This window comes from Mytilus galloprovincialis, chromosome 14 (assembly GCF_965363235.1).
Source record: "Mytilus galloprovincialis chromosome 14, xbMytGall1.hap1.1, whole genome shotgun sequence".
NCBI lineage: Eukaryota > Metazoa > Mollusca > Bivalvia > Mytilida > Mytilidae > Mytilus > Mytilus galloprovincialis.
Genome location: NC_134851.1, coordinates 55476833 through 55504718, shown reverse-complemented (window position 1 = coordinate 55504718; position 27886 = coordinate 55476833). Strand labels below are relative to the sequence as shown.

The 27886-nt window shown below is 31.0% G+C and overlaps 1 long non-coding RNA gene across 1 annotated transcript; it reads right to left on the bottom strand.

Annotated features, from left to right (window-relative positions):
* Positions 1-26: 26 nt before the first annotated feature.
* On the bottom strand, positions 27-26386 carry LOC143058989 (uncharacterized). Its single transcript, XR_012973321.1, has 6 exons — positions 26353-26386; positions 17763-17872; positions 10537-10836; positions 7656-7763; positions 5831-5878; positions 27-5057 (listed from the first exon to the last, which is right to left on the bottom strand). It is a non-coding gene; the product is annotated as an uncharacterized LOC143058989 (long non-coding RNA).
* Between the last annotated feature and the right edge of the window lie 1500 nt (positions 26387-27886).

Genomic DNA, 27886 nt, shown 5'->3' with positions numbered 1-27886 from the left:
CTATAACAGCACGGACAAAAAGAAATCGCAAATACTCTAATGATTGAGAATTTTTATTACACACAAAAGATGTTAGTAAGGTTTAACAATGTATTGAACACATCTTATCAATTATGTTTTGCACTGTTGACGAAAATGTCCAAGAAAAAAAGCAATCAACATGAAAGAAACTGTATAATAATTAATCAAATTAGATATTAGTCACATGTCGGGAAAATATTGATATTAAGAAAACACTTTTATGTCGTCATTCTCCTCTTATATTTGATGCGTTTCCCTCGTTTTTGGTCTGTGACCCGGATTCTCTATCGATTAATGAGCTTTGAACATCGGTATACTACTGCCGCCTTTATTTAATTAAAAAAAAACTTTACTAGAGTTACTTTTTTAGAAACATTTCAACTCAAAATATAAAATTCAATGATTTACTGCTGCTTGTATATTTTTGTGGCGCTGTAAGAAAATCCGGGTATTTGTGAAAGGGTGTTAAACTGTCTATACATTTCAATTCTACTGCCGTATTTGTTTTATTTTGGTCTTTCCAGTGATGCACAAGATAAGATAAGTAACATTCTGCAATCTATATAATGATTTAACAAAGTAAAGATTGTTAATATTTCTTTAATGTTTATAAAATCTCCGTTCCTGATTTTTTAGATGGATCAACAAAGTAAACGTATAGTCTTGAAACAAGATTCATCATTTGAAAAACTTTTTTGTATAACGATTTTATCAGTTAAATTTTATTAATTAACAAAAGCTAGGCAAACTTTCTGATATTAGAATTTAACTGTCTCCAGTGAAAAAATATCTTAACACTTTTGCTGGAATCTATACTTCTTTTTAAAAAACGAAAACATGATAAATAAAAGGATTGGTTTGACAATAAAACAATTGACTAAAAAACAGGATCTTACGTTAATTAAATGTTTAGAATTTTGGAAAATGACCATCTTCTACACCTAGTCTGTCTTGAATTACACCAAGAAAAATAAGGTATTACTTGATTTCTTATTTCTTCAATAGCGATATTCATATTCGAAGTACTCATTATAACTGATTATTTGTTGTTAGTTACGGAAATAAAAGCGTTATCATTAGTAACATTAAACGAACTTTAGTCTGAAACAGCAATTTATGTTCTTTACATTAATTTAGATGTTAGAGCATTAAAATTCCATTTATTCAAATGTGCCTTTGATAATATAGTCATGTGCAGTTACATGTATTGTCAGGCAGTAACTTCTGTTTAAATAAAACTCATCAAAGAAACCGGGCATATAATTTCGATTATACATTAAGGTTTTATTTCGTATACACAAGACTTTTCTTATAAGTATGCGCTTGAATCCCAATATCATATTAAAATCAAAATCAAAGAAATGTATTTTAGGGAAAATGTCTTAAAAAACGCTTACTAGTATATGATATCATTCATTTCATTTTCCATACTGAGATAGTATACTGAGTGCCAATGAAAACCCAACACTTCGTTTTTCAGAAATAAAATGTATATTGGAAATGATAATCTTTCAAAATAAATTGATCTTGAAAATTATCAATTTTAACATTAGATCGATATCAAGCAAAAATGTTTCACTGTTTTCTTCCGGGCGCAATAGGTAAACGAAATATCCAATGTCGAATCATCAACACACATTCCTAACAAAAGATGTTACAACCCCGTGGTGAAGCACAATCTCGACAGCGCCGTGGAATTGATCATCCCGGACGTTTTATGTGATACCGAGAAATGTTATTCCACTTTTCCCGCAAAGCAAACTCAAGCTGACTTTATAATATTGGTTGTGGTTTTCATCGTCTAAACCATGTCAAATCTGATGCAAAATTTGCTCGTTCGGACCAAAATCGGGCGAACGCATGATCCGTTTTGGATGAATTTGTGGATGATTTATGTTATTGTAGAGGTTGCAACTTCAGCCTTCTCGTAATTGTATGCTGTGAAAGGCTTCATTGGATAATGCCCAAAACTGCATGTGTCTGGTTGTCAGAGATTCCAGGCAATCACTCTGATGTTTATTGCAGTTTCTTAACAATAAGGGGAAGAAAATTCATGACATTAGCCAAGCTTTAAATGACAAAATCCTGAAAATGGTGCATATGTTGAAAATCGGTGAACTCGGTTTATGTCCGTTTAAAATAACCCTTACTTCGCATTTGTTCCAAACATCACTCAACCGCAAAGTTGTCGACAATTGTCTTAAAAGTAATTTTCAACCAACTATACAAAGTTCTGATATAGATATAATAAATATTATTAGATTTTTTTTACAAACAAAAGTGTTGTGTTTTCATTGGCACTCAGTATATATTCAATTCTAAATCTTGTCATACAGTCTTTGCTGATGGATTTAAATCGTCCAGGGAACTTCACATAGTTTTGTAAATATAACGGAAGCATAGACAACTGTCAGATACGTAGGAGCTTTTACTACCCAACAAACTATGTTTAATCCAACATATGCTTGATACAGACATTTTTAATAAAGAAAATGGTGAATCAAACCTGAACGACTGAATCTGTCTTTCACATTTATTCCTTGATCTTTAATGTTTGAATCAGATTAAAATTGCTGTTTCAGTTTAAAAGAACATACCACATTTCTTTATCGTCTTCGTTTACATACGATCAGCAGCCAATCAGAGTTGTTTGTTTGTTATTTGTTCATTGATGAATGAAAAAGGTATTGTTGATATAAGTATCCACAAGCTTACAATTTTAGTGACATTGTAAAAATATATAAACCACAAACGGTGAAATAATTTCTTTATATCCACCGAGTTATTAAAATGTACAGAAAGCGATGTGGTATGTTCATTTATATGACATTCCATATTATCACTTGTCATATTTAATTGGTATGTATTTGAGAATTAGTTTGTTTTATGTAACATTTTGCATTATTGCAGCTTACTCCTTATAAATCTAGGCATAACGGCTCATATTTCGTTTGTAACCAACAAGTAGAATGAAGATCCAAAATTTGTTTTATTGGTCAGTTTAGTATTAACATCTCTGAAATTACATAGAATTGAATCACAATATGTTGAAATATTTGTTTCAACTTGTGATACATTTTCTATGTTCAGATTATGATGTTTTCAGTTTTCTCAACAATGAAATTGAAAGACATAAAAGAGGCATGTCTATATTACGGAAGCATATTAGGGCCATGATGTTTATTCATTTTTTCAAATTGTTGACTTAAACTTAAAAAATGTTGGAATTGTCAATTGTATTCTTGGAATAGCCAACTGAATTTTCAAAGAATCAATTTTGATCTTGGCATTATTAACCTTTTTTTTTTATACACAACTTTATTTCCAAATAATCAATTTTGATCTCGGCATTATCAACCTTTTTTCTTGGAATTTACAACTTTATTCTTCAAAAAAGCAAAAAGGCAACTCTTATTTTGGACTTATTAACTTTTTTTTTAATATTCAACGTTACTTATCCAATGATCAACTTAAATCTTGAAATTATCAACTTTATTTTTTGGAATTTCACACTATGTTCTTTGTATGTCCTAGTTTTATCTTGTAATTATCAATTTTAATCTTGAAATAATCATAATCTTATCTTGAAATAATCATAATCTAATCTTGAAATAATCATTATCTAATCTTGAAATAATCATAATCTAATCTTGAAATAATAATAATCTACTCTTGAAAACTTTACATTTTATCTTGAATTATATTTAACTTCGAGTCTTATTTTTTTGGGTAAAATGTAAAAGAAGTGTAACTATAGTCTTATATTATAAGAAAGTCTGAACCAGTGACTACTCTACAATTTGATCACCAGCTGTGATGGTGAAATAAGGCTGACAATATATTCTGTCTATATTATTCGTCAAAACATCAGCTCAACAATGTTAGATCTGTAAGAAATCATTTTTTTTTGTTCTATAGTCTTATTTTATATACAGCTCTACGTAGCCTACGTAGCGTAGTATCCAAGAGGCTGTAATATCCTTTTTGAGTGGTATGCCAAACATATGGATAAAAATTTTGAGAGGTCTTTTAGACATTCTATTTTGAAATGCATGGTTCCATCACAACTTTGTATTTATTTGAGGTTTGTTCTACATATATTATACAACTATGTTATTGAAAACCTTATATCTAAGTGGAATTGTGTTCTTTGAATCATTCATTGACTTTAAGATGACACATAAAAATAAAGTCCCTGAAAATTTAAATAATGTATATAAGTAAAGGTCATTCCATGTATATATCTATGCATAAAAAGAGGTATCAATTGTTGAGAATGCTCATTTCTAAGTCAAAAATAGTAAACCCCTATCAAACAAATTCGACGTGACTCTACTCTATGTTAATGTTAAAATTTAAATACCTAATTGTTGTTGTGTATGCATTTCATGTTCATGCATTTATTCTTATATTGCAGAATAGGTTGTTGCGCATTGATATTTACAATAACATTGACCAACAAAAAGTAAAATTAAGCATATCAAACTGAAGTGCACTGTTTGGCCATGGTGAGAGTCCAGTGAGACAAAAGTCTCGATGTTCTCAATTCAGATATTCACTAAGTTAATGAAAGTAGAAATATCAGTGTCGCACTAATGAGGGTCTAAAGATTAAAGTTGATAATTCCACGAATAAAGTTGATAATATCACGATTAAAGTTGATGATGTCACGATTAATATTGATAATTCCAAAATTAAAGTTGGAAATTTCAAGTTTAAAGTTGAAAAATGATTACAGAAAAAGGATGACCCTAATACACTTCCATACTATATACACCATGTAAATTCTATTTTGGAAGATTTTTCACGTAGGAAATTTGCCATTACAAACAAAATATTGTTGTTCCAAACAAAACATTATAAAAGATTATTATTCATTTTTAGAATTTATCCATGACCTTGTCCATGTTAGCCCTTAAACAAAACAATTGCAGTTTAAAATGTAATGGTAAAATAAGTATGAATTGTACATATTTTCTGTAGTGTGTACATCACGAGGCATTTCTTCTATTGACTTTCACCATCTACAAAAACACCTACAAAACGAATTACAAATCTGTCATATTTATTTATTTGATTTAGGTTTTAAAATTATTCAATTTGCAATATAAGCAGCAGTTTTACACTCTACAGTTTTGCAAAAGGATATGTATAGGCTGTTTGATTCGAAAGACGTCAAAATGTGAATTGTAAATTATTCGTTCTTGACCTACTTAGACATCTTACCCGATGCAACTCGATCGCATGGGATTTTCATGTCATATTTGAAATTGATGGTTGATCAAACAAGAATCAATCAATTGTTTGTACTTGTGATCAGTCTTATGTAACAAGATTGACGACGTGAACTCCTATCATTAAATTAACGAGACGGAACTTTATTATTGCGAGGAAACGCGCTTACTGTTGATACGCATTTAACTTTATAAGTTTGATAAGTTTCATCTGTCGTTTGTTTAACTTAAATGTAAGTATAGTAAAGTATAGTAAAAATATTGTTATGCATTTCATTGAAAAATAAAGAAACGTGTGGTTTCGACAAGTACTAGTACATCAAATCCATGGATGTGTTTGGCACAACAATAGGATTTCAAAATAATCCCATATTTTGGTCTGTTCAATATCGTCTTGATAACAGAGCCATACATTTTATCTAAATTTATATAGGTGGCTCAGTTTATGTATGGGGTACTCCTCATTTTTGGCTTTAGACAGAAGGTGCACTGATATCGTTAATATAGTTAAAAATTGAGAACATAGATTTGTGTTCTTGCAATTTGTTATAACTATCATTGTTATCTTTACAAACCTAACGACGCCGTCTCGTCAGCTTGAGTCTTTTCTCTGCTTCTGACATCTAATAAAAGAATATATCGATTAAAATGGTATACTGTTCTTCTAAGAATCGTTTCATTGACAACTTAATTCATTTTACACGCATGCGAAATCGTAAACTATTTATTCAATTAAACAAGGAATCTGAATTTATTTCTGCCATAAAACAAATCACTGTGAAGCTGTATCACTACTTAATAACTACATATTTCGTTTGGATTTAAAATCACTTTATATTTCTGAATATGGAATTTTCTTCCTCTTTGAGAAAAAAATAGATTTTACAATGCTTTTTTTCAAAAATTCAACAATCAGTATTTGTCACTTTGTAATTTTAAAGCAACAAGTTGTACAAATACCACTATTTAGCTGACATTAATTCAAAAAACAATTTGAATAGAAGACAATTAGTATCATGGAGAAAATATTCTAGATTTTGGAAAAGTATGGATCCTCCCGTTGTTTTTAGAAATAACTATTATTTTCGGAAAAAAAAAACATGAATTGTGGTTATAGATATGAGAAGATAGGTTTTATCATATTTCAGAGGAAGATTAAAAAGAAAAAAAGGAAACGAACTTGTTTTCTATCTACAAATAAAAAATAGAATTTCTAAAACATATAAAACTTCAAATTCTAAATTATATACCATAATCATGATAATATTTATCTTCCCTTATGTGGCTTAGTTGATATTAGTTAAAACAGTCAAGTATTATTTAAATAAAAATAACTACACAATAGTATAGTAAAAAAAATAAAAATATAAGATTTTTGGATTTCAAATCTATTATTCTACTTGTGATCATATTCATGATTCTTTGTTTATGTTCCAGACCATATGAGTATTTGGACCGTACGCGCACGGTCCAACTGATGTTTTGGGATCATGTGGGTTTTAACAATTCAAACAAGTATTTATCAAAATCATTATTTTTAGTTATACAATTTGTTTTTATTACATGTATATGGATAAAAATGAATAAGCGAACAATTGAAATTAAATATGTGCTTATTTGTATATCCGTGAATTATATTTTGGTACTCAAGGTGACTTCCACAAAGAACGTCGTATTTTTTTTTTTTTTTTTACAGTAACATAATTTTTTTTTGTAAAGTTCCTTAATATTCTTAAACGATTATCCTCCCACTCTAAGTTTACTTCCGATAACTTCAATTATAATTAGCATACTTGGCTTCAATTTATGAATAACTGACATGCTAAATACAGGAGATTAACAGATTAAATAAGCGTGATTTTTGAAAATAGCTATAACATCATTTTGTTTTATTTCAATTACTATTGAACTTTTTACTTTAATTTGAGATATAAGTTAAGTTGATCTGTTACATACATTTGTATCTGATAAACGTGACCAACTTCTTAATATTAGTCAGACCGTACGCGTACCGTCCGACCGTATACGTATTTTGAAAATATACGCATACGGTCCAGACCGTACGCGTACGGTCCAAATTCTCATACCGTCTGGAACATTTATAAATAGAGAAGCTGAAATGGTTAAATTTTGCTTGTTCGGGTATTTGTAACCACATGTACACAGGGGATAAAAAAATGATCTTATACATTATATTATATTGCTTTTGCCTACTGACCAAAACGATGGAGTGTATTCGATTATATAGTTTTGTTGTCTTGGTTTTGAAGGAAAGCTAAGGTTGGTTTAACTTATAAATTATGAACCTAATTGTACAGAAAGAGAAAAAAAAATGTTTATGGAAATTCATATGATATTTAGGTCACTTTTTCAAACACCAAAAACTGATAATAAACTTACATTTAACATGTTTAACAAAGACAAAAACTAACACAACAACGAGTATAGCAATTAATACCAAACAGAAGACTAAAGCTGAAACACATGCAAGAGATACGTCTATTTTTTCTGAAAAATAATATAAAATTCATCAAAGACGTATTATTGTGTTTGATAAAATGCATTGTCAGTCATAAAACAATACTGTCAAGTATATAATGAACAGTAACGTTTTGATTTTTTTTCGATTTCTTTTTAATCAAAACACTGAATTCATTTCAGTATTTGACAATACGCTTTGCCACTCTTAGAAATCTTAGTTAAAAGTTACTTTGCAACTGATTTGATTTTTGTATTTTTCAGCAATAACTATCAAATTAAGAAAGTTATGTTCAAGGAAAACGTCAAATAACAAAAATGCTGAAATTTAAGGAAAACTCAAAACAAAAAGTCCCAAATCAAACGATCGCAATAACACATTAAACGAAAGGACAACAACTGTTGTGTCTCTAATTTGGTACAGGCATTCTCAAATGTAGAAAACGGTGGATTGAACCTGGTTGTATAGCGCCAAACCTCTCACTTGTACAACAGCCGCATCGAAAATCATTATATTATCAACGGTTCGTTAACAAAATATCACAAATATGGGTACAAAAACAACACAAACTCCACCAAAAACTTCGAAAAAATTCAGATACATGTGCCTTCCGTCATGTTGCTCAAGGTATTACAAAGCCAGTATTGTAGTCTAATTCAGTAAGTCACATTCGTTAAAAGGGAACGGGATTGCTGTGACGAACTACGGCGCATATCCGATATCAGCTGTATAACGGATATAACATAACGCTCAAGCAACTCGTGATGGCGTCCGTAAAATTTACGATGTGATGATTTCAACTTCACATTTGCAACTCTTGATTAAAAAATTGAAATAACACAATTCAGAAGCTTTAATCATCTGTTATGTCGTAATTTGTTGTTTTCAACCGAGCTTCACAGTCAATTTTTAGATATAAATCATAATTAACAGGCAAATTCAAAAGCTCCAACACATCGAAGGAATTAATAATAAAGGCAATATGCATGACTTGTTATAGACATTTTTTGATGTAGAAAATGGTGGATTGAACCTGGTTTTATAGCGCTAAATATCTCACTTGAATGAAAGTCGCATCAAATTATATTATGTTTATAACGTTGTGTGAACAAAACTGACTTTAAATTCTCAAAATATGGATGCATCCTTAATACCGTGTCACAATCTCAATGAGAACAAAACAAACAAATATATAACAAGAAGCACAAAAAAAAGGAAACATAAAATTAAACCACCACATGTTTTACTACTTGCATATGTAATTTAAATCCAAATGACTACATTGCGAGGTTCCACATGTTTTATGTTGAACTGTTACTTCACACAGAAAGCGATATATAATAGTTTTATTGTTCAAAGTATTTCAATATTATAATAGAGCAATATAAAAATGACATTTTAAGAGAACAATAAAATTTACGATTATATAATTTTTATTAAGATAAAATTGAGAATGGAAATCGGGAATGTTTCAAACAGATAACAACCCAACCACTACGTCAAATGTACAAAAGAAATACAAAAAGTAGCACGAACAAAGCACACCAACAAAAATGAAAGATTTAAGGGGCAGTAGTTTCCAGGTGTATAAAAAATATAATATTTTTTTTGGGGCTCAATCAATAATGAAATGCCAATAGTAAAATAATAATTAGCTTTTAGCAGCCAGTATGTTCGATTTTGTCAAAATGAGTTAAAAAACATTGATTTTGAATTATTCACTTGCAAGTGAATAATTCGACCTCATTGAATATGTATTCATGTAAACTTCAATTTAACCCATTAAGTTGAGATGAATAACACGTGAGTTGTGTGTGTAGTGTGTGTAAAGTTATCTAAACGAAAAGAATTCAACATTGAAAGTTAAACAAAGTTAAATCATTTGATTGACTTATTCGATCTACAAAAACTCATTCTTATACAGTTAAAAACGATGATACACGTTTATTTTTCATCTAGAAAATGAAATTAAATAGACATTGATTAATCGAACAGCACGTATTTGCTAAATCTATTTATATCCATTTTTATGTTTACACCGCGTATATAGTCATCGCATGACTTTAGAGGTCAACTCGATAATTAATTAGATGGCGTCTGAACTGAAATACACACGAAACGAGGCTACTTATTTGCATGCTTTTGCCTTGTCTAATCATTTATTTTAGTTTTTATAAATGTTTTACCTTGTTATTCATAAAATATGAGATTTTGAATTAAATCGGTGAACATGAATTTGACAGCTAGCGCCCCTTTAAGATAATGGCCTTTTAATAGAAAAAAACATAATGACAGGATGTTTAAAGGTAAAGAGCCATGTGCTATGTACCAAAGAAACACGAAGAGTCAAACGTACAAACCCCTGTGTGACAAGAACAATATCACATTTCCTTTATTATGGATTCATTTGATGTTTTACTGTTAAATATTCAAAATATTCAGATTCTCTCTTTGAAATGTGCAGTCAATTTAGTGACATTGCCTTTTTCGGTTGTCTGAATAATGGAAATGGCATAGCTATTTTCTTATAGGTTGATATTATTGTTTTGTTTTTTAAATCTGTTACATGTAGTAGTCGATATAACCTCCAGTAGGGGTTTTCCCAATGTTAGTTTTTAGGTGTGAGATGTCCTTTCTTTGCATTAAAATGTATTAGCAAGATATGTCATTTTTACTTGTGGTGTGCAGATTAAAAGTACTAAAAAGTATACATTTTCATTCGTTATTTTTACCTTGAAAACCAAATAAACTAAAATTGGTGATCAATGTTATTTTAGCAGTATCTAACAAACATTCACATACCTAAGGCAATACCAATTTTTGCAGCTGAGTCATATTTACTTCCTCCATGTCGACAGGTCCAGTTGCCATTCACGCTGGGATGGTTCCATACTTTTAATATGGTTTCATTTGTATATTCATCGAAAGCTATTTCGCCGTTTTTCTCAAAATAGTCACATTTTTTGGTAGGAAATGTAAGACATCGTGCGATTATCTTTTCCTGAGTATTGTAAATGTTGATCGACAAACTTGGATGCCAAACTTTGCAGATGAGTTTCAATGTGTCTTTTTTTAACATGAACTCCAACGATATGATATCCTCTACAACAATTTAACATTCATTTTTTCATTCGTTCCCCTTTTGAATGCACATATAAAAACATGAATAAGAATACTTTTACCAATCCAATTATGGATCATTGTGGGTTTCAAATTTCATACCATTAACATAATGATTAATTTATAACAATGAAATAAAATACAACACAACCAAATACAAAACTGAACGTTAATTGTATGCAAATGGAAGAAAAAAAAATATAGTAGACATATCTATAAATATGTAAGGAATATTCTCATTTAAACAGTATGAAATAATCTTTGAATTTATGGTGTTCAGAACTGCAAAAAACAGCAGCCCCAACTGATTATATATACGGGTAGTTTTCTCCTAGGCAAACACAGTAACCAATTACTAGATATGTATGTATATAATATCTAATTTGAAAGAATTGTATAAGCACCTTAGAAATTTGACTGCAGTTTGAGATTGCATATATTAGGCATTAACATATTTGAAGATAAAAGGTGCAGATATATAAATCGTCTTATTTCGATGGTGTATTTTCCCATAGATCAATTTGCCTTTTTTATCATTATCTTTGTTAAACATCTATTTTGTTCTGAGAACAACTTTTTTTTCTTATCTTTTGTGGTTCTCATGTCTTAAAATGTTTCACAGGATCTCTAAATAAATCCATTTTAGCAGATTAGGGAGTGTTGCAATTAATTCAAAAAGTCGGATGCCCAAATACAAATTTGTGATACAAATAAACAATGGTGACCTTATTATACCTTCCTTCTTTAAGTAAACACTATCTAAATTTTCATACTATTATCGAGGTACTACGATATTTGACAGGGATCCTCCTCATGTCAATATATTTATGTGCTCTACGCGTAGTTATTTTTAGACGCGTAGTACCTATTGTAAGAACCGGTTTAGATTTCGCGGGTAGTATATAAGTAAAGGAGCACGTTTTTCAGTTATCGAGGTTAGGCGGTGACCACTACGTTGATTACTACTACAGTGTAGACATGTCCGACAACGAAAAGAATCCTAATGAAGATATGGATGAAGATATAGTTGAAGATACGGTGGGAGAAGAAGTGTCAAATGCTGATCTTTTGTCACTAATGAAAACCTACATGAACAACAAAATCGCCGGACTCGAGAAGAATTTAAACGATTCGACCCATAGTTTAGCGAAAAAGGTAAAGAAGTCGGAAAACAACTTTAAATTCAAAGGTAACAAGGTCCAGTTTGACCTTAACGTAGATGTGCTGGACAATTTAGATTCAGCTATATCCTGCATTGAGAAGAAACGCCCGAATAAAGCCATTTCGTACCTAGAAGATTCAAAAGAGCTGCTGAACAAACGCAATAAGCATATCAGGATCGCGGATAAGTCCAAAGGGGGTTGGCAGACGGTTAGTGAATACTTATCTGATGAGCTAGCGAGTGATTCGGAAGATGAGAAACGCATTAGGGCCGCGGACAGCAGGGCAGTGAAGAAACTCAAGGCAGCTAAGACGGAAAAACAACAGCATGGTAGAAAAAGACCCGCAGAAGCGGCTGGTTCGTCGTATCAACAGGCACACGGTGGTGGAAATTCTGGCGGTAATGGTTTACAATTCCAGCCCTTTCGTGCAGGGGCATCTGCCGGCGGAGCCCAAGGCCAGCAGAGCCCAGCAAAACCTTCCGACGTCTGTTATAAGTGTGGATTCTACGGGCATTGGGCGAGAGCACAAAGGAGAACAGAGTACCCAGAGCACCTCCTTCTTAACGAAAACAATCAAGATATTTTTCAGGTACATGAACAATTTAATCCTGACACTTACTTTGAATATGAAAAAGATGTTTCTGATATAAATGTAAAAGGCAGATTAAGTGCTTCATTAAATTTTTGGGTTAAGATTTGTACAACAGATTTTGTTTATAATATAATCGTTATAAAATTCCCTTTTTAAGGGGGTTCGCGGTACTAAATCATTTATATAGGATTTCTCTATATTTTTTTATAAATGAACTTTATCTTAAAGTTAATAGAAAAATAAAATAAAAAAGTGGGGTCACCGTTCATTTGCGCTCATAATCTGCCTTCGAAAGAAGCATACATTTTTGTAAAAGTGGGGTTTTTCTGTTGAAGTAATAGGAGAAATAAAGTTAATATCGAAATAAAAAAAAGAAATTTATTACAGAAATCGCTCAAATTTTACAATAATTTAGTTTAAGTACAGCTTATATGGAAATTATATTAAAAAATACAGGTCACCGATGAGTTGAAAAAGATATTTAAATTTTAAAGCCAAAAAATGGCATTTTTCCACCAAAGGGAGATAATTTGGAACTTTTTCAATGATGTATACATTTTAAAAGTCATCTGGGGCCAACACGAATTGATTGTTTTGAATGATTTTTGTACCATATGATAAAGTAACAACTACAAAAGGTAACAAATAAAATTTGTATTGAAAAACAAATGTTTAATTTTTTCTGAAACTTTTATACCCTCGAGCCTCCTTAAAAGAGCCTTCTTCTGTATTTTTGAAAAATAATAGGTCTGCTTTAAAAAATAGTATTTTTGTGCATGAAGCTTTTTTAGATTTACTCAAAGGCGGTTTAGTTAAAGAGGTATCGAACAGACCGCACGTTGTGAACCCGATGATCGTAGCAATTAGCACAAAAGGTAAACATAGACTTGAACTAGGTTTGATACACGTAAACAATATGGTGTTAGTAAACAAAGTTAAATTCGAAGATGTGAAAGTTGCTAAACAATATATTACAAACAAATTTGTTGGATTTCTTTTTGATTTAAAGGCAGGTTATTACCATATTGATATATTTGCTCCACATCAGAAGTATTTAGGTTTCTCGTGGAAGTTTGAAGGGGTTGGAAAATGTTATGTATTTACAGTTTTACCTTTTGGATTGAAATCGAGTGGTCATGTATTTACAACGGTATTACATTCATTAGTAGCGCACTGGCGGAGAAAGGGTATTAAAATTGTCGTTTATTTAGACGACGGATTAGGACTAGCTGATGATAGTGAGGTATGTAAATTACATGCAGACATTGTTAAATCAGATTTAATTATGTCGGGTTTTGTTCCAAACAGGGAGAAGAGTATCTGGTCCCCTTCTTATTCATTGAAATGGTTGGGGTTTATATGGGATTTACGAAAATGTGTGTTGCAAATTCCCGAGTCCAAAATATTGGATTTGCAAGAATGCACATAGGCATTGCTTTAAGTAATCCTTGTAAAGTTAAAATTAGAACGCTTGCAAAAATCTGTTGCAAGGTTATATCTCTCACTCAAGCAATCGGCAATGTTACTCAAATAATGACAAGAGCTACATTTGCTGTGATAAACGAACGAGATCAGTGCATGGACATTAACTTCAATAGTGATTTAATTTTTGAATTCATGTTTTGGAAAAACAATGTGCAATTGCTAATGCCTGTATCTTTATTACCAAAGGCAAATGAGGTTAGTATTTTTAGTGATGCTAGCGATGTAGGTGCAGGAGGTTTTATACAAAAGCAACGCATGTAATGTATAAATCCTGGTCGAATTTAGAAAAAGTCAAAAGCTCCACGTGGAGAGAGGTAAAAGCAATCGAGCTGTGCTTAGTATCATTTGCACAGTTAGTATGCAACAGTTCGGTGGTTGTTTATACTGACAACCAGAATTCAGTGAGCGTTATTGAAAAAGGTAGCAAGATATTAGAACTTCAAAACTTGACTCTTTCAATTTTTAATACTTGTATTGTGAATTGTATTTCTATAAACGTAAAATGAATTCCACGAGAAGAAAACGAGAGAGTAGATTATCTAAGTCGAATCGTTGATATCGACGATTGGGGGGCTTCATATGAATTTTTTGAGTTTGTTGATAATTTATGGGGTCCTCATTCCATTGACAGGTTTGCCAATATGGAAAATAGAAAACTGCTTAGATTTAATTCTTTATATTGGAATCCGGGTTCGGAAAGTATAGATTCATATACATGTAACTGGCATGAAGAAAATAACTGGTTAGTACCGCCAGTAGCACTAGCAGCTAAAGTCATTCATCATTTAGTCAAATGTAGAGCTGTTGGAACTCTAATAGTTCCAAAGTGGTTCTCATCGCCGTTTTGGCCGTTACTGTTTGAGGAAGGTTTACATTATAAACCATATGTTGAAGATGTTTTTGAGCTTCTTGAGGCAAATAGAATATTTGTTGCTGGACATAATGTAAATTCTATTTTTGCTCAGGTGATTTTAAAGGAACTGTTTTAGCAGTGAGATTAAATGCTTTAGATATGTAATATTATATGTATATTTTACAGATTATCCATATTGGTCACTGAACAACAGTTTTTTATTTGGTAATGATGGTCACTGGACTGTTATTGATTCGGCATAGGAACGTCACTGGACTTGCACTAGTTTATTGTGTTATATTTGTCAACGGACATATTAATTGTTATGGTCACTGGACCAAGAGTAGTGTAGTAGTTGGACTACGCATTTAAGGTCACTGGACCGACTAAATGGATTAGGAATTTAGAAGGTAAATATAGATTTATTTTATTATTACTGTTTTAGGATAACTATTTCCGTAATTTTCTTTTATAACAGAAAAGTTTTACAACTGGTTTTTGGAAACAGAGTCACATAATTTCTCATCCACAGTTGAAAACGCTTTTTCAAAGACTTTCATCAACAGCACTAGATTCAAGGGCTAAAACTACAGTATCAAAGTACATAGGGTATTTCAAAAGATTTGTATTATGGACACGAAAATATTCAGAGATAACTTCGATACTTCCGTGTAATGAATTACATGTCAGTTTGTATTTGCAACATCTAATAGATAACAGTAGTCATTACAGTGTTGTTGAGGCCGCATTTTACGATATTAAGTGGGCACATCATATAGCAGGTGTAAAGAATCCTTGTGATTCAGACTTTGTAAGAAGTATAATTGATGCATCTAAACGTTTGTTATCTAGACCGATTCAGAAAAAGACACCAGTGAATCCAGAGATTATGAAAAAACTTTTTAAATTTTATAACAAGAAGTCGAGATCACTTAAAGATTTGCGTTTATTGTGCATGTGTGATTTAGCTTACACTGGGTTTTTTTTTCAGATATAATGAACTATGTAATATTAAGGCCAAACATATTTCTTTTACTGTCAAATATGCAGATATTTTTATAGAAAAGAGTAAAACTGATTGTTATAGAAAAGGAAAGAATGTTTATATTGCTAAATTAGATAGTCCTCTGTGTCCTGTAAATATTTTGAAGTCTTATTTGACGGAACCTAAAATAGAGATGAATTCTGATATGTACATTTTCAGGTCATTAACATTTTATAGAAAATCCAATGTATTTATGTTACGCTCTAAGAATGAGAAATTATCATATACACGAGCAAGAGAAGTGATAAAAGAGGCTCTTCATAGTACCGGATGTTCCGAAAAAGATGTCGGCTTACATAGCTTTCGTTCAGGTGGTGCTACCATGGCAGCTAGAAACGGTGTATCAGATGGACTTTTTAAGATACACGGCCGCTGGAAATCAGACTTGGCAAAAGATGGTTATGTGTCGGAAGATATGAAAAAGCGTTTATCTGTTACAAAAAATCTTGGTTTATAAACACTGCTTTCTTTGTGCATCGACATGGTCACCGTGCTGGACAAAATCAGAAATGTGTTTTTTTATTTTATTACATAATATATAGTATACAGTTTGGGTTTGAAGAAGGTTTTAGAAAATAAGTAGCGATGTGCACATAAATACTTTATGTTCGTTTGAACAAGTGAATTAGAACATAAATATATTTATGTGCTCTACGCGTAGTTATTTTTAGACGCGAAGTACCTATTGTAAGAACCGGTTTAGATTTCGCGGGTAGTATATAAGTAAAGGAGCACGTTTTTCAGTTATCGAGGTAAGGCGGTGACCACTACTTTGATTACTACTACAGTGTAGATATATTTACAGTAGTGTAGAATTGTTATGTAGTTCAGAGATCAATTGGATGATTGTGTATTAATTATGATATTTGTTTATTTTTAGATATTCTGTAAGGACAGTGTACCATGATTTTTTTTATTTAGTCGACGTCACGCATTTGCATTCAGTGAATCCAAGATTTTGGTGGACAATGAAAATTAATGATGATTTAGTTTGTATAAATAAATGTTTAATAAAATGGACATGGTCGCCGTGCTGGACAAAATCAGAAATGTGTTTCTTTATTTTATTACAAAATATATAGTATACAGTTTGGGTTTGAAGATGGTTTTAGAAAATAAATAGCGATGTGCACATAAATACTTTATGTTCGTTTGAACAAGTGAATTAGAACATAAAACAGTATACCAGCATTGTACATATGTATTGCATTTTCCGCATAAATGATGCACATTTTAGTTCGACAATTGGTGTCACTTCAGTGATGTTCAAGGAATATTACTTTGTGTTATTAATTTATATATTTTTACACATTTTATTCGTTCAAGGATAGTAACATGTTACACAATATTTTTGAAGGTAGAGAGAAAACGGTGAATAGCAAAAAGCATATTGCACGATATACTTTATGACGTCATATAATGAATTTCATGATATTTCAAACAAACAAACAAAAGAAATGAAATAACAACTAATATGTTGTTTTTGACAGGGAGACAATATGAAATCCATAAATTTTAAACAAAAGCAAATAACGATTTTAATACAAATATGGTCGGAAATTAGTAATATACTTCGTCCTCAGTCTATATACTACTTTGATGTCAATATATCCTTGTATGGACACCATACTTAGGCTATATTTGTATAATACCAAAACCAGATTTCAATTAAAGGCGATCTTTAAAACTAGGAAACAAAACGAATCAGTCGTTTTTTTATGAGCACGTGTTGCTTCATAGAATTATTATATACTGCTTTATTCAACTTACTTGATGATGATTTGTCTACTTGTGATAAGAATATAAATATGAGTATGTACAGCCTATATATGCAGCTCATTACGCTGTGTTAGCCCATTTTCTTACTCCTTGAAGTTCCGCTGAAAGTAAAACAAAATGATATAATTTACTTTGAAACCCAGTATTCATGACAATGTAACAAACTAACAATCATGTTTACCTTTATAACAGATTTGGATCACAATGCCAGAAGATGAGCAGATTAACCATCTTTCTCAAGTTAAGAAATTTTTCTTCAATAAAGTGTATCAGACTATTTGTAAATAACTAAGGAATATTTATGGTCACAATTATTATTTTCTGCTGGGAGTTATGATTTTTTCTGATTACGGTTAAGTGTGACTAACTTTCAATCATCGAGAATACAAAGATAATTTGAGACTGATCTACTCTATCAAAACCCAGGGGTGATCTCAGGTACGCCGCTATGGTGAATATACCCTGTTCCTCGTGTGACACTATTCACGCTTCTCCTGGTAAGTACAAATTTGTTGATATTTCTCAGTCAATTATGTCGTCCAAGTCTGGCAAACAATGACGAGTTTGTTGGTACAGTTGACACCTATCCGTAGTTGAGGTTCAGGGTTACATAACAAGCAGTTGCTTCAAGGTTAAAGTTAAAATGTCGAGTCAAAGGGATCAGTAACCAATCATTTTAAATTAATATTAAGATCATAGGAACAGTTTTCATATCAGCATAATTTCATCATTCAATTGTGAAATGTGACACCTTAAAGTATGGATGACTTAAACGTTACTGTTTGAAACCTTTGGTTCAATAGTTTCTTTGTTAGCATCTACTCTCAACCAAAAAATAAATTATTTAACACATAAACTATCAAAAACGGTTCAGCTTAGAAATGTATACTTTACAAATATGCGCTACATAGAAACGGAAAGTTAATTATATGAGAGGTGAAAACATATAATTTGTGATAAACTTTTGTTTTCATCCGACTTTCATTTGGAATTGTTAAAAAGAAGTAAGGCTGAACTGTACATGTGACATCCTTTAGTTATAGTTCAATAAGATAGATACATGCAAGATAGTCACAAAACTTAGATTTATTTATGAGAGGACTTCATCTATGCAGTGTAACGTTTTGTAAAACGATAATGTTAACTTTTTTTCAATTCCTTGTAGATCTGCTATTTGAATTGTGTCTTATGTGAATACAAAAAGGACACAGTTGATCTCCTTAGTAACATCGATATTCTGTTGAAACACGTCCTTTTCTCGTTATAAATCGATTGTCAATAAACATAATCATGAATATTTGTGGTGTTATTACCAAACATTTTGTTGTTTAATTCAAAGTGGACTTTTTAAAGTATGAGTTATTCTTTCCCCCGATTCAAGCATAAATATGAAAAATCTATCAAATATACAAAACAAATAACACTTTTTAGATGGGTTTTTTTATCAAAAATTGAAGTGGCCGCATCCTTGTTTATCCTAAATCTTTATATATGTTATTTATTATCAGAATATACAACTTTCATTTCATTATTAAGAATGAACACAAATGCGTCCACTCTCATTTAAGAAGGAAACCGTCTAAAAGTTAACAAAAATGCTAAAATTGTGGAGATTTCAGTAATTTAGCTTTACTTAATGATGCTAATACCCAATATATGTGCATTGTAATGTCAAAAACAGACCAAATGTATGTAGCAGAAGCATTCTACTTTTAAATAAATAACTACAAGTTTTCATTTTAATAATTTTGTAAAACTGCTATATTTTGGGGCAAAAAAACTGGACCTACTTCTTTGGTTCTTTTTCGTTATTTTTTTAAATAAAGATGGACTTATTCTTTTGACTTTCTTTGATTCATAAATATGAAATATTCATGGAAACATCTACATCTACATCTTTGAAATGCAAAGGGGCTAAGACCCATCACGCAAGTACTAATTTGTTAAATTCAATATGGTGCTCATTAAAAACATATTTACATGTGAAATTAAAATCAAATGTTTGTTGCGTGAAACGATAGAGAAGTCAAATATTTTTTTGCTATAGCAAGAAGATATGGAAAACATCTCCTTAACTATCTTCGTATATAGAGATAATACAATTAACGGTACAAATTTTCTTGGACTAGATGCGCATTTCGACAAAACATGTCTCTTCAGTGATGCTGGTGGCCAAAATATTTGAGCATGAGGGAGAAACATTCCTTTATTTATAATAATTTCTAATATTCAAAGTCCACCAGCAGAGGCATCGACCCAGTGGTAGTAATAAAATTAACGGTACCAATTTTTTGGCACCAGCTGTGCATTTCGACAATACATGTCTCTTCAGTGATGCTCGTGGCCAAAATATTTGAAATCCAAAGCGTACATAAAAGATGAAGAGCTATAATTCAAAAGGTCCAAAAAGTATAGCGAAATCCGTGAAAGGAATCAGAGCTTTGCATGAGGAAGATACATTCCTTGATTTATAATAATTTCTAATATTTTGTAACAGCAAATTTTTATTCACACAAAATATCCGTATTTTCATGCCAGGACCGAAGTACTTGCTACTTGGCTGGTGATATTTGGCTTGCAAGTTTGTTTGTACCTTCTTTAGCACTTATTGCTTGTTATACCACATCTCCTTATTTTATTTTATATTATTCATTATTTCAAATTATATTACAAAATCACCTCAAATGTCTAACTAGGTCATTGATGATTATAATTTAAACAAGAATGTACACAGAATAGAGGATGTAGCTGTCAAAACACTCTCTTCGTGGTTAGATACTTCCACACATATTACACATTATCATTGTTGAGCAAAATATGGAGTAAATATGTTCGGGAAAAGTGTGACAAATATTTCTTAGTTATTTCAAAATATTGAAAATTTAAATATTAGAAAACAGGATATAGATATATGACAAAAGCTCTTCTTGTCACTTTACTGTCTAAATATACTTTTTGTGAAATCTGTGAAGAAAATACATTTGGTTGAATTATTGGACAGACACAGTGATAGCAATAGAATCTCTAGACTTAGAGCAAGGGTTTGATAAAATCGAAGATAAACAAATGGGGTTAAACCCTGAGTGTAAAACTAGTATTTTCGTTAAGCTAGAAAACCTTGAGATACTGTTTTGTTTAAGTTCTTGAAACTTGAATACAATCCGTCTTATAATCAAATCTGTATTTGTTATCAGTAAATGAGATTTAAACAAACAGAATTAGATCATGGACCTTTTGCGAAATGCATAAGAAAATGTCTTTTTCAAAGAGTTGAATACATACAATTGATAGTATATCCGATTCGGGGACTCTCTTTATACCAGTAGGGTTCTAGCATAATTGAATTCCATAAAACTGGAGGTTTCTGAGTGTCAATCGTTCTTTAGTTGCTAAAAGCTGTCCAAAAATTTTAAAGATTGAAAGCACCAATAAAAGCTTTTCTGTAAACCTAATCTATTTTAATAACATAGCCACATAAGACGGTAAGGCCGATTTTATTCTTCACCATAAACTATCCTAGTAATTAGATTTAAGTACGTTATGTTTGATTAATTGTTACATTGATTTAATCTATTACTCGTAGGCCGCAGATCTTCATTCGCTTTGGATAACATGCAAGGAAAGTCCGTTGATATGAGGCGTATAGCTCTAAACTATATCAGTATTTCTACTTATTGAATAAGCAAATTCTAATTACTTTACTGTATCACCTATGTTAAAAGATTACAGAGGTTAGCGTATGTGTTTCACTTATAATACCGTGCCATACCGATTTAGAAATATTTCCGAAAAATCTGACCAACAAGGGTTAAAGAAAATGAAAGGCAATAAATACACGGTTCTTTCGTAAAACCCTTATCAGAAGATATTACCTAACAGTGTAAAACGCACATATAAACAAATGATTAACACTTGCGGAAAGTATAACTTAGCATCTGGATTAATAAAATTTCAAGTCAGTCATCTGCGAAAATTTTATGGAAATAGATCAAAACCCTTTACATAATTCAGGAGTCGTGTCAACGAAAATTTCTTAGAACTAAAAAATGTCTTTGAATAGTCTTTGTATTTCTTATTCCTATGTCAGGTTAAGATGCCGAAGATTTTTATATTCATACTGTTCTGCGAACTGTGATGTTATGTCAAACTCCGATTCAGACCTAGATGTAAAGGATCATACATAATCAATTGGTGCTAATACAGACAGAGACAATAGAATTTTTGGGATAATTTAATGCAAATATAGACTTTTCAGACAAACAATTCTAGTACTTTGTAGAAAGTTCAAAAGTTCAAAATGAACTTGCTAGGTCAAATGACGGATCTTGTGCCATTTCCATCACATTTTAAATAATGTTTGCATTAAGACCAATAGTAGATATTCGAAAATATCAACCTTTTAAAACGGGAAACTTTTGCCTGAAAAATACATTTATTTCAAAGCAAAATGTGATAAATTAATGTTCAGCACCAGTGGCAAACATTCGTGCATATTACACCTGGATAATTAAAAATGAAGTCTGAATATGAAACATTGTGTATATTAGACAGACGCAGTGAGTGGTTTTAATGACACGACTGATTAAACGATAGTGGTTGAACGTTCTTCCTCTCAATATCATACTTTTTCACATTTGAAAGCCAGCAGAAATTTGAATGTTGGTACCAAATAAATTTTGACATTTTTCGTATTCATGCTGATTCAATACATGTAATATAATTAAAAAGACAGACATAAGGACAAAACTAGTTCAAATCGCAAAAGTTTTTGTGACAAGTTAGTTTAGTTGATTATTTTAAGTCCATGCATAAAATCATGTATTTACAAAAATGTATCAATATCTCATAAATACTTTTTGTTGTGTAATCAATTATTTAAAAAAATCATGCGATATCCCAAAGTTATAATACATATTGCAATTTTTTGGGATTTTTTTTTTTGTTTTTTTTTTTAAATATGTAGGGTTATTCTAACATGCTGGTCTCAGTTCGGATTGTGTTAAGATTGTTTTGTTTTACAACTTCAGACATGATTGAGACAAATCCCTATACCATCCTAAATAATGTCTTTATACAAACTTATGACACTTCCTAGGATATATTGCAATGAACCTTGGATCCTACCATAGTCAACTGCACTTGTGAGCGTTTACCATGAGTTAAAAATGCGTTTCAGAAACTGCTGATATTTTTTGAACCTGTAGTGTGACCTTCTTCTGTCATAAGTTTTATTGTATACGTGTTACGCTGTCGTATTTCGTTTTCAGTTACATCTTTTTTTTTAATGTATAACTCAAAGTTAGAAAAAAATACAAATTAAAATTTAATGCAAATTTACAATTTCTGTCTTGCATTTATATATTAATTTAAATCAGTTCATGTCCACTTATACTATACACAAAACTCTTAGCTATAGGTTATGCAAAAATATAATAATTGTGTAAAAACAGGATTTGTATATGAATTCATGCAAGTTCCTTTATTTTGTTATGTGACCAGGTAATAAGTACATTTCATAAAATTAATTCTTCATATTTTGATAAAATCAACTATTGATAAAATAAAGAAGGGTGCGGATATGCAGACGCACTAGTTACTTTTCGTGGTATTGAACAATCTTATTTTCAGCGGAAACTGGACGTTAAGCAATCAATCATTCAATTATTTTCAGTGTTTAGGATAGAGATAACGAAATACTCATTATTTGATAAATCAAACTCATTTATTGAAATAAAAGATAAAAATAGACCAAAATATGAAAATAAAAATAAAACATATAACGAGGGTACGCTTTTGAAGTCAATAGGCAATGATTGACGCAGTCAAAACTTCTCAATAACTCTATGCGTTCGTGACTCCTCTTAAACTGAACTAATCATATAAAGACTTTTACATAATAAGTTAAATTCATGTAATATTATTCAAGAAAGGAATATATAGAATACACCAACAAAATATATTCAACTTATTACTATCCCCTAACAATTGCCATGACATTACTTTCAAGTTGTTAAACTTGCTAAACACAAAAAAAATCTAATTTTGAACATTTGTAAACATTTCTTCTCAATGTTTAACATTTGATTCGTTTTTTTTAACTTATTCGATTATTTAAAAGGATGACGTCTCTTCGTCAAGGATCGTATCAGATCGCAAACTGGTATTCCTGTTTTAAAATAAGTGTAACAATTTCTCACCAAATGGCTTATTGATTTCCAAAATTAGCCTTTTACATTTAAATCTACGATATCGTAAATAAGAAAATCATATATAGTTGACATACACTTGTAATCATTGTTTCAGATTGTTAATCCATTTCTTTGTTGTATGAAATTCATTGATCAGTTTTATTAGTTTATGACAAATGAAATAATGAATCAAATTACATAACGTTAAAAAATTATTGTGCATTAATATTATTTTTTCAAAAGAAGCGACTCCCTTTCCCTACAGAAGCCCTGAAGTGCCATGCAAAACAAATACAACTTGTGCGCACAAGTTACACATTATCTAATAGACATGCGCGGTTTTGCTACAGATACTTTTTTAAGGAAAGCCGTAGCTGCCGAATACGAACATATGTTTAGATACATGAATATCTTCACGTGATTTTTCTATACATAAACACATGCCAAATAAAACTATAACTTTGTTCAACCAGTCGCTGAATCTAATCATTTATAATAGGTCAAGACCAAATAACATATGACAGACGCAAACTTCAAAACAAAAGGCTATTACATACAAAGTATGAAGCATCCAGATATTCTATCTCAATACAGAAAATATAAAGCTCTATAGAAATAGTTTTCGCCATCGCTTGATAGTAATATCTTGGTCTCACTCTGCGATATTTTACATTCACTGTTTATAGATTATTCCCACAGCCGCAAAGTGCATTCGGCTCGCACTAATGTTTTAACTTATAAAACATAAAACCCGTATCAAAATAAAAGAAAAAAAGACTGAAAAACACGAAGGCCCCCACTTAAAATGTTCAATTTTCCAAGTTATAAAGTTTCCGCCTTCTCAAAAATTTGCACATATATGCTGAAAACTATATTACTATTTATTCTTCACAGATTTTCATTACTTTGAATAAAAATAAATCTGCTTTGTTTGTCTCATCTAACGGTCCTAGACAAATCGTAAAAAGAAGACTAAACTGCCTTTGGGTATTTTTTTTTTACATCCTTGAACGATTACCTAAATAAAAAAATTATTCAGACAAAAGTAGTATACTGCTGTTTTAAAATGATATATCGATTACGAAAACAAAATCCGGTAACAAACTGAAAATGAGAGAAATACATCATCTATAAGTCAGAACGGAAATCAGTAAACTGCAACAAAATCAAACACCAACATACATAGAAACTGACTATTTGATAAAACCTGCCATATTCCTGACTTGGTACTTGACACTTAAAAAAATGATGGGTTGAATCTGGTTTTATAGCTATTACTGAGACATATCTTATGGCATATCCAAGGATACTTTCATTGGAATGAACATTGAATACTACCCTTGACAACTGCATTTAAAGCTGGGAGGGGAGCAGATTGTTACCCCGAAAAAAACATTGTCATCATAGCAAAGCCAAGCTTAACTTGACAATGATTTTTCGAGGAGTACCAATCGCTCTATCACCCCCTCAGCTATGTGTTATTTAATTTATTATACTGATTTTCCTACCATTATAGTCTTAGCTTTTACAGATGAAATTTATTTGAAAGTATTGTCTATTACGTCACGTACATAACGTGTTACGGGTATTCGAAACATCAACAGGAGTGAAGCAATATGGGTTATTTCTTTGTTTTATTTTAACCTTCAAATAACAGACTCTGAGCCAAACTGTAGGTCTTATGCTTTGTCTTTAATAGCTGGATGTAAATTGATTCATTGTCTTTCAAATTATTGAATTTTCATTGGTATAAACGAAAGGGTGACATTCACAGGTATTGTCTCCCGCTCAGCGATGTGATAGAGTAAATTAACACCCTCGTATTAGCCTATCAAAATATGTCATTTAACCTGTTAACGTGAATTATCATAAATTGAGTTAATTGTTCACCTAAAAGCTTGCCATGACATACCTTGTTAAGATTGCTTAACTGTTGGCTAAGGTGTCTAAAATTCAAAGTCCTCAACATTTGTCAAAACATTGGATATGTTAAGTTACTCGCCCTCTTTCCTAATGATAGGATCACAGTGCAATATGTGATATTTGGTATATAAATCGAAATCGAAGTTTTGTCTGAGAAAATAAGCAATATTAAAAGCGTTTCACACCCAGATAGCAAAAATATAACTAAAGATTCGAAACTAGTATTGCATTGTCCATTTGATATATAAATATTGAATTGTGTGTGATATGTGCATTTACCAGAAACCTATAATGTTCTGTCGTTTTAACGACAGGAATGATTGGCTTATAAACGAAAGTTAATTGAGAAAGAAGTTATTTTATTTTTTGTTATTACCTTTGCAAGACGAAATTGTGAAATTTTGTACAAACTTTGCAAGACGTAGCCTTTTCAACTTCAATTCACCTTACACTAATTGATATCAACTTACTTGTACGATAAACATCCTGGAGCCGCCATATAATATAATGTGGTGTGAGTGCGCATGTTATTCAATGAGGGCAATGACGACGTTGACAAAATATTTAGTAAGTAAGATAATTAATTTATAACACAATAAAGTCAAATACAGAACATGATAATGAACACTACAATTATGTATCTAACATTATACAGTATTACAAATGTATTACAAATCACATTAAGTTTTACTGTGGTATTTTTAACAGTGGGAAATATTACATGATCTTGTAAATGTATTATGTTAATGGCTGTTTGTCTACAACTGAATTGCAGGTACTTAAATTTAATTCTTTCATTTTGTTACACTTCATAATGTTTAATGTTGAAATATGAATATTTTCTCATTTATTTTATTTACTATATCACTTGGCAATTCTGCATAATTGCTTTCAAAATAGTATATTAAATTCCCAAAACCATGACCCTTAACTATCCTATATATTGTGAATAAGATATTTAACATATAATTGATATAGACTTGTAAATTCAAATACAATTATATGTCTCAGATTCGAACTATATTTTAAACCAATTCATAAATAAATACGCTATAATTGATATTTTTCTTTGCGTTAATGAATGCATGAAATGTATAATGAGGACTGTTGTGGGTTTACCATAATGATGATGAGGTGGGTTGTTTTTTTAACAAACTTGAGGGTCTTCCATGGTCGGTATCCTTTATCAAATATAACATATAATAGTAAATATATATTCATGGAATTTGTAAATCATTTACTGTAAACCAAATGTAATTTGTTCGCAATGTATTTCGCCACTTTTCGATAAAAGAAAAATTATTCGAATATTAGTCTTGACGTTAAAATTAGGTCTTTCCTTCTTTAGTCAAATAAAATAATTTAAAAATCTTCACAGTGATGTTACATCGCCTTGCATGAATTTGGCGTGAAAACGGTAAAAGCAAAAAATTAAGTATCCGTGAAAATAAGTCGGTTTATAACGTACAAACAATAAACCCTGATGTTCATTCATTCTAATTTTGTGACAGTACAGACACAACTTTTACCGAATAAGAGTAACACAATTGCGACAACAGTTTTTTTGGTTATTTTGCGGGGCATACAAAAACAATCAGACTTTATATAGTGAGGGACAATCAAACAAAACCATGTTGCTTTGTTTATTGACACTGATCTATCATTTGTCTACTGCGATGACAATAAAGAACATATGTGATTTATTGATAGTTAATTCATTTTTTCTCATGGCTTTTTAATGGTCGAAAAAATACGTTTTTTTTTTTTTACTTTGCGATATACACTATAAAACCACAAAATCGCAACGTTATAGCAGTATAAATTTATAGGGTAAGAAACAGAGTTTTTGATGTGTGCACTGATCCGGTTGCAACAATTCAGTAATATATTGTAGTTATCTTACTTTAACTTACCATGTTATTGGTTTTTGTCGAGCCTTCGACTTTAGTCGAAAAAGCGAGACTAAGCGATCCTACATTCCGTCGTCGTCGCTGTCGCCGTCGT